Here is an 8899-nt window from a genome sequence, read left to right as displayed (position 1 = left end):
GTCATCTATAGGATGGAACACAGGGCCCCCAATGGAGGAGCTAGAGAAATTACCTAAGGAGCTGAAGGGGTCTGCAACCCTATAAGTGGATCATCAATATGAACTAATTAGTACCCCCAGGGCTCATTTCTCTAGCTGCATATATAGCAGAAGATGGCCTAGTCGGCCATTATTGCGAAGAGAGGCCCCTTGGTCTTGCAAACTTTCCATGCCCCATACAGGGGAACGCCAGGGCCAAGAAGTGGGAGTGTGTGGGTAGGGGACCACGGCAGGGGGAGGGTTTAGGGGACATCCGGGATAGCATTTTAAATGTAAATGAAGAAAATATCTAATAAAATTATTAAAAAAAGAAACTGAAAAAAATGACTGCTTCTATTTCTTTAGGGGACATGGGATTGTTTAGATCGCTAATCTGATCCTGATTTAACTTTGGTAACTGGTATCTGTCTAGAAATTTGTCCATTTCATCCAGGTTTTCCAGTTTTGGTGGCATGTAGCCTTTCATACTAGGATCTGATGATGTTTTGGATTTCCTCAGATTCTGTTGTTATGTCTCCCTTTTCCTTTCTGATTTTGTTATTCCTTTCTGATTTTGTGCGCTCTAGTTAGTCTGGCTAAGGGTTTATGTAATTTGTTGATTTTCTCAAAAAAACAGCTCCTGGTTTGGTTGATTCTTTGTATAGTTCTTTTTGTTTCCACTTGGTTGATTTTAGCCCTGAGTTTATTTCCTACCATCTACTCCTCTTGAGTGAATTTGATTCCTTTTGTTCCAGAGCTTTTAGGTGTGCTGTCAAGCTGCTAGTGTATGCTCTCTCTAGTTTCTTTTTGGAGGCACTCAGAGCTATAAGTTTTCCTCTTAGGACTGCTTTCATTGTGTTCCATAAGTTTAGGTATGTTGTGGATTCATTTTCATTAAACTCTATATAGTCTTTAATTTCTTTATTTCTTCCTTGACCAAGTTATCATTGAGTAGAGAATTGTTCAGCTTCCACATGAATATTGGCTTTCTATTATTTATGTTGTTATTGAAGACAAAACAAAATTCACGCAATATCTATCCATGAATCCTGCCCTTCAAAGGATAATAAAGGGAAAACTCNAACACAAGGAGGGAAATGATGCCCTAGAAAAAGCAAGAAATTAATCCTTCAACAAACCTAAAAGAAGAAAACTTCAAGAACAGAATCCCAACTATAACAACAAAAATAACAGGAAGGAACATTTACTTTTCCATAATATCTCTTAATATAAATGGATTCAATGCCCTAATAAAAATACATTGACTAACAGACTGGCTACACAAATAGGACTCAACCTTTAGCTGCATACAGGAAATCCACCTCAGGGACAAAGACAGACACAACCTTACAGTAAAAGTCTGGAAAACAATTTTCCAATCAAAGGGTCTGAAGAAACATGCTGGAGTAGCCATTCTAATATCAAATAAAATCGACTTCCAACCCAAAGTTATCAAAAAAAACAAGGAAGGGCACTTCATACTTATCAAAGGTAAACTCTTCCAAGATGAACTCTCAATTCTGAATATCTATGCTCCAAATGCAAGGGCTTCCACATTCATTAAGGAAACTCGAGTAAAGCTCAAAGCACACATTGCACCTCATACAATAATAGTGGGAGACTTCACCCTGCTACTCTCCTCAATGGACAGATCCTAGAAACAGAAACTAAACAGAGACACTTTGAAACTAACATAAATTATGAAACAAATGTATTTAACAGATATCTATAAAACATTTCATCCTAAAACAGAAGGATATACAGTCTTCTCAGCACTTCAGGGTAACTTCTTCAAAATTGATCATATACTTGGTTAAAAAACAGGTCTCAACAGATACAAAAATATTGAAATTATCAGATGCATCCTATCAGATCATCACAGATGAAGGCTGATCTTCAATAATTCATTTTCATTCAGAGCACTCATCTACTATTTTATTTATTTATTTATTATTTATATATTCTTTCATTAATAGCGATTGTTTTATTTATTTACACTTCCAATGATATCCCACTTCCTAGTTTTGCTTCTACAAACCCTCTATCCTATCCCCTCTCCCCTGCTTCTATGGGGGTACTCCCTCAACTACCCACCCACCCCCACTTTACCCCCCTAACATTCTCCTATGCTGGGACATCAAGCCTTCTCAAAACCAATGGCCTCCCCTTCCATTGATGCCTTGCCATCCTCTGATACATATCCAGCTGGAACCATGGCTCCCTCCATGTGTATTCTTCGGTTGGTGATTTAGTCCCTAGAGCTCGGTGGGGAGGTTATTTATTTATTCATTTTATATCCTTGTTGCTGCCCCTACCTGGTTCTCCCTCACAGAGCCTCTCCTTCATTCTCATCCCCTTCTCTTCTGAGTGGGTGGGCTACCACATTTGGTATAGCTCACTCTGGTACATCAAATCTGTGTAAGGTGAGATGCATCCACTGAGGCCAGACAAGGCAGCCCATTTGGGGAATGGACCCCACAGACAGGCAACTGCTTTAGGGACAGCCCTCTCTCCTGATATTGGGGGACCTGCAGTGAGACTGAGCTCCACATCAGCAACATATGTGCGTGGGGCAGGAATGAGAAGGTGGGCTCCGTCTATCCTCTGTCTGCTCTTTGGTTGGTAGCTGACCCTGAGAGCCTCCTAGGTCCAGGTTAGTTGACTCTGGTGGTATTCCTGTGGACTGGCTATCCTCTTCAGGGCCCTCAATCCTTACCCCAATTCTTCCATAAGAGTCCTGAGCTCTATCCTATGTGTGCCTCCGGGTATCTGCACCTGTTTCAGTCAGCTGCTGGGCAGAGCGTCTCAGAGGAGAGTTAGGCTAGACAAAGCAGACTGTAATTAATAGTATCAGGGACTGGTGCTTCCCCTGGCATGGGTCTCAACTTAGGCTGGTTATTGGTTGGCCATTCCTTCAGTCTCTGATCCACCTTTGTCTCTCCATTTCTTTTAGACAGTACAAATTGGGAGTTAAAGTTTGTGGGTAGGTTGGCCTCCTTATTCCTCCTCTGGGGATCCTGTCTGGTTACAAGAGGTGGCCTCTTAAGGTTCCTCCCTACTGCTATGAGTCTCAGCAAAGGTCACCTGCATTGAGCCCTGAGAGGTGTCTGGTACTTCCTAGTGATTCCCCCACCCACCCACCTACCCCTGGAAATTGAAGATTGCTCTTCATTCAAATAGCCATCTTGTCCTCTCTCGTGTTTCTCCCAACACCTGATCCTGATCCCGCATTCTCCTCCACCTGTCCTCTCTCGCTCAATTCCTTCCTCCCCTCTGCCTCCTTTGTCTATTTAGTCCCATTCAAATGAGATTCAAACATCCTCACTTGTGCCTTGTTTGTGTTTGTTTAAGTTCTCTGGGTCTGTGGAGTATATTGTGGGTATCCTCTACTTTATGGCTAATATCCACTTATCAGGGAGTACATACCATGCGTGTCCTTTTGGCTCTGGCTTACTTCACTCAAGGTGATATATTCTAGTTCCATCCATTTCATATAATGGGTTTGGATCATATTCACTCCTCTCCCTTAACTCCTCCTATATCAGCTTCCTACCCAAACAAAATTCTCTCTCTCTCTCTCTCTCTCTCTCTCTCTCTCTCTCTCTCTCTCTCTCTCTCCTCACCAATTCCATATATCTTAGTGTCCATATATCTTAGTGTTCTATTGTTGTGAAAAGACAACATGACTGTGATAACTCTTTTCCTATATCAAAGTATTTAACTCGGGCTTGCTTATAGTTTCAGAGGTTTAGTCTGTTATCATCATGGAGGGAAACATGGAAGAGTACAGGCAGACATGGTACTGGAGATGTAGCTGAGAATTCTGCATTTGAAATAGGATATTTGAAACCCTAAAACACAATCCCAGTGACAGACTTCCTCAATGTGATCATTCCTCCTATCCTTACAAACAGTCCCACTTCCTAGTGACTATGCCATACTTATCCTTCGCACTGAACTTTAAATTCCATACTCCATTTTTACATTTTAAATTTACTTTTTGTATTTCCCCTTACTAAGTAATATTTATTTATTTATTTATTTATTTATTTATTTATTTATTTATTTATTATTTTACGTATTCATTATACATCCCATTCACTGTGCCCCTCCCAGTCACCCCTTCTCACAATCCTTCTCCCCATTCCTCCTCTCTTTCTCCTCTGAGCAGGTGGGGGCCCCCTGGGTATCCCCCCACCCTAGCAAATCAAGTCTCTGTGAAGCTAGGTACATCCTCTCCCACTGAGGCCAGATAGGGAATCCAGCTAGAAGGACATGTCCCGTATACAAGCCATAGCTTTGGAATAGCACCTGCTCCAGTTATTCAGGGCCTACATGAAGACCAAGATACACATCTGCTACCTCTGAGCGGGAAGGCCTAGGTCTGGCACCTTGTATATGCTCTTTGGTTAGTGGTTTAACCTCTGAGAGCTCCAAGGGTCCAGTTCAGTTCACTCTGTTGTTCTTCCTGAGGAGTTCCTATCTACTTAGAGGCCTCAATCCTTCCTCCCATTCTTCCATAAGAGTCTGTAAGCTCCACCCACCCACTGTTTATCTTTGGCTATCTGCATCTGTCTGAGTGACCTGCTGGCTGGAGCTTCTCAGCGGATAGCCATGCCAGACCCTTTCTGCAAGCATAACAGAGTGGGGTGGCTAATCCTGGTAGTCAACTTGACTATATCTGGAATGAACTATAATCGAGAATTGGAGGATCACCATTGACCCTAATCTGGAGGCTGGGAGATATAAGTTTCTGACCTGGAAGCAAGGTCCCACTCTGCTAAGCTTATTGTTTATGCTTTTGCAGTTGAACAACGGACTTGGTTATTGTTCTCATTTGGAATTTTAATCTGAAATGAACTACAACCCAGAAATAGAGAGCAGAACTATGATCTAGATCTTGAGGCTTTTGATTCCAATTTTGAGGAATAGTGGCCATAAAAATCTTAGGTCCAGGAATGGTGGTGCACACCTTTAATCCCAGGAGACAGAGACAAGCAGATCTCTGAGTTCAAAGCCAGCCTGATACAGAGCAAGTTCTAGGTAAAGAAAATCTTAAATCCAGGTTTGGTGGCCCACGCCTTTAATCCCAGTGCTTAGGAAATAGGCCTGCAGATTTCTCAGTTCAAAGTCAGTCTATAGAGCAAGTTCCAGGACAGCCAATCTTAGGCAGTGAAGGAACTGGAAAATAGAAAGTGAGAATGTAATAAAACAAGGGGCCCACAGTCCAGTCCCAGCAAGCAGCAGAATTTGGCAGCTTTAGCCATGTGACTCTGGATTCAGAGTCCAGAATAAAAGGGACTACTGGAACAATTGATGCTGGTTAGCTGGAGCTAAGAAATTAGTGGTGATTCAGAAGAGATCAGTATCACTGAGGTGAAATCTTCTGGGAAGTGCTATCTGAGAGCACAAAGAAGCTGCATTCCAGAGATAGCCAAGGTTGTACCTTATGCTGCAGCTATACTTGGTAATGTGTAAGAGTCATGTGTAAGATTGTACTGGTTTTGAAGGCATGAAGGGGTCATGAAGAGCAGAAGAGTCTTGGTACTGTGAGAGGCCATGGAAGGCCATTGGTGAAGATGCAGCCTCAGTTGCAATTGACAGCCCAGGACTGAAGGGGTCAGGCAAAGTAGTTGAGACTTGGGACCATGAAGAGAGCCTATGAGTGGCTATCAGTGAAGCCTAGTTGCAGTGCAAGACCCACCCCAGTGTATTGGAGATGTCAATACCATGGGATAATCACCAAGAACAGCAACAGCAGTGAAGTGGATCAACCTGAGCTTAGAGTACTACAGAGGGCAAAGCTGGAGAAGTATTGCCAACCCTTTGGAGGAGCCCAGAAGATCATGTGTGGATCCCAGACTTTGAAAGAAGAAGCCGTAACATTGAACTTGCCATGGAGACCTAAAAATGTTAGAGATGCCAAAGCCGTGGGATACCTGCTGAGGAAAGCTGCTAACAGGGAGTGGAACGATCCCAGGAAAAAGAAGTTTGTTGCAGTCAACAAAGATGAAAAAGAAGTGGAGATCTAAAAGCCACTTTGACATCAGACATGGAGAATTTTGGAGTTTGCTCAGCTGATTGTCTTGTCTTGGAGAGTACAGTTAAGTGATAGGGTGAGTCTCAAAAGAGACTATGGATTTTGAACTTTTAACTTTGCTGAGACTTCTATAAACTATGGGGATTTTGGAAGTTGGACTAAATGTACTTTTTTATTATGTTTATGTATGGCTTCCATAGACTTATGTGTTTGAACAAGCCTATTTGGGGCCAGGGAGTAGAATGTGATGATTTGTATATTCTTGGACCAAGGGGTGGCACCATTTGGACGTGTGGCCTTGTTGGAATAGGTGTGACCTGGTTGCAGTAGGTGTGTCACTGTGGGTGTGGGCTTAAGACCTTCACCCTAGTTGCCTGGAAGTCAGTCTTCCACTAGCAGCCTTCAGATGAAGACCTAGAACTCTCAGCTCTACCTGTGCTATGCCTGCCTGGATGCTGCCATGCTCCCATTTTGATGAGAATGGACTGAACCTCTGAACCTGTAAGCCAGTCCCAAATAAATATTGTTTTTATAAGAATTGCCTTGGTCATGGTGTCTGTTCACAGCAGTAAAACCCTAACTAACTCACAGGGTATCCTTAATAGTGTCAGGGATTGGTGCTTGGCCATGTGATGGGAATTTTAATCATAGTTTTTCTACAGAAATATCTTGTTTTATATGCATTTATATTTCATTATTTTTTTCATTATTATTCACTTCTGGTTTACTTATTCACAGACCTACTTACAGATGCCACAAAAAAAAAAAAAAAAAAAAGAGATACTGAGTTGAATAATAAGTATGTGCTTAAAATACTATCAAACTACAGTTTCATCCAGCACATTCAACATTTCATGTTTCACACTGAGGATTAAGATCTGTTTGAAGTTTATTTTGGGCAGAGTACTAGATATAGATCTAATTTCTTTAGGCTGCCTAAGAACATCCTGATTTTCTAGCATTTTGAATTCTGTAATGAATCTACCTGGTTTTATTTAGTCAAAGGCTTTCATTACTCTTTCAGTCTCCTTATTGGTCATGGGTCTGTTTATGTTGTTGATCCCTTCTTAGTCAAATTTTGGAGGTTTGGAGGAAGTAGAAATTCATTAAATTATTTTATGTTCTCTAACATAATAGAACATTGGCTTTTACAGAATTTCATTATAATATTTTGGATTTCTTTAGTGACAGTTGAAACGTTTCCTGCTCACCCATGATTCTGTTGATTTTGGCCATCTTCTTCTTTTTCTAGAACTCAAAGTAAGTCCTGTGAGAGAAATTTATAGTTCTAATAGCCAGCAAATATCAATAAAAGTACACATAAATGATTTGGTGGTGCAAGTCAAAAACTTGGAAAAACAAATGAAACTGAATTCAATAAATGTGAATAAACAAAAAATAATAGGGCAGAAATTAATGATTCAGAAAAGGAGAGAAATATTGAATCACCAAATCTAAGAATATAATTTCTGAGAAGGTAAAATTTGCAAACACTTGAAAGGTGATGCCACATCCCTCAAATAAACATTCTTTCCAGTTTTTTTTTGTGATCAATTAAGCAGAAATAAGAATAAAATAACTCAAAAAATTTTATAAAATTTTAACTCAATATTTCAAATCCATGATCATTTTGAAGATTTGAAGGTCAGAATTTTAAGGTTAACCCTGTAATTGCTACATTGAAATATTTATACATTGAACTCTTTGAGGGATACTTAATATATTCAACAGTTTTAAAAAAAATGAACACTGAAGATAGAGGATCTACTCAGATCATCAACAAGCTGTGTTTTCTAGTAGTTGCTATTGAGAGTCTGCCTTCAGGCTGTCGGAGTAATGGACCACTTAGCTAGATGTTGACCTGCTGCCTAAAGTTCACAAGTCACCTCCTATCTGCTGTAAATCAAGGGTTTCCATGAGTGATAATGGCTGTTCCACTAGAGGGAATACAGTGTAAGAGTCCGCTCTCAAGTCATACCTTGTATGCAAAAGTGAGTCTGAAACAGGTTTAGTTTTTCCACAACCCTGTAAATTTTATTTTCACTTTTTTGGCACACATTTTGTTACTCTTGGAAAGAAGCCTTTAATGCTACTACCCCCACCCCACACACCTGGAAAGATTAAAAAGTAAAAATTAATTTTACTTCATCTCCTTTATATATTTTGATGCTTACTCCCTATGTAACACTAAGGGTCATAAACTATTAAGATTTCTTCTGACCCAGGAATTAGATTGATAATTGTAAAATGAGTTTAAATTATAAGCACCCCAATGATTTATTAAGAAAATATTTGTTGGTAAAGATATTGGATTATTTTCTTTAGTGCTGTGTGGCAATTCACCATTTCTTCTGTCCTTTAGAATTCTAAAATGCCTAACTTACATCTAAGTCATAGGGTTGCTTGACAAGTGATGTTCTGAAATGATACAAATAACAAAATCAAGGGAAACACCTCCCAGGTTGGATTCAATAATGTAAGTGCCATTTGCTTTCCTCTATGTTATAAGGAAACACAAGAACCCCTCCTTGCCCCTGAGCTAAAGTCATTTCCTTCTCTTATTTGTTCTTATTGTATGAAATAATAAGTTTCACATGGCTAATGCTATCATTATCAATAGCAAAGTATAAATGGCAACAATAAATAAAGTGTGCGCAGAAACAAAATATGTTCTGTAGCCTGAGAGTTCAAAGTGTTATCCTGCCAGATGGAAAGCTTCATTAAGTTTTCATTTCTCAGGAAATTTTGTAGAACCAAAATAATTCCATACTTTTTAGAATGGAAAGAAAAGGAAATAGAGGGCAGGTCAGAAGACTTGCTTATAAGAAAGATTATTTCTCT

The sequence above is a fragment of the Mus pahari genome, chromosome 7 (assembly GCF_900095145.1).
Source record: "Mus pahari chromosome 7, PAHARI_EIJ_v1.1, whole genome shotgun sequence".
Taxonomy (NCBI): domain Eukaryota; kingdom Metazoa; phylum Chordata; class Mammalia; order Rodentia; family Muridae; genus Mus; species Mus pahari.
The sequence above is the reverse complement of the archived record's forward strand: the minus strand, read 5'-3'. Positions refer to the sequence as shown.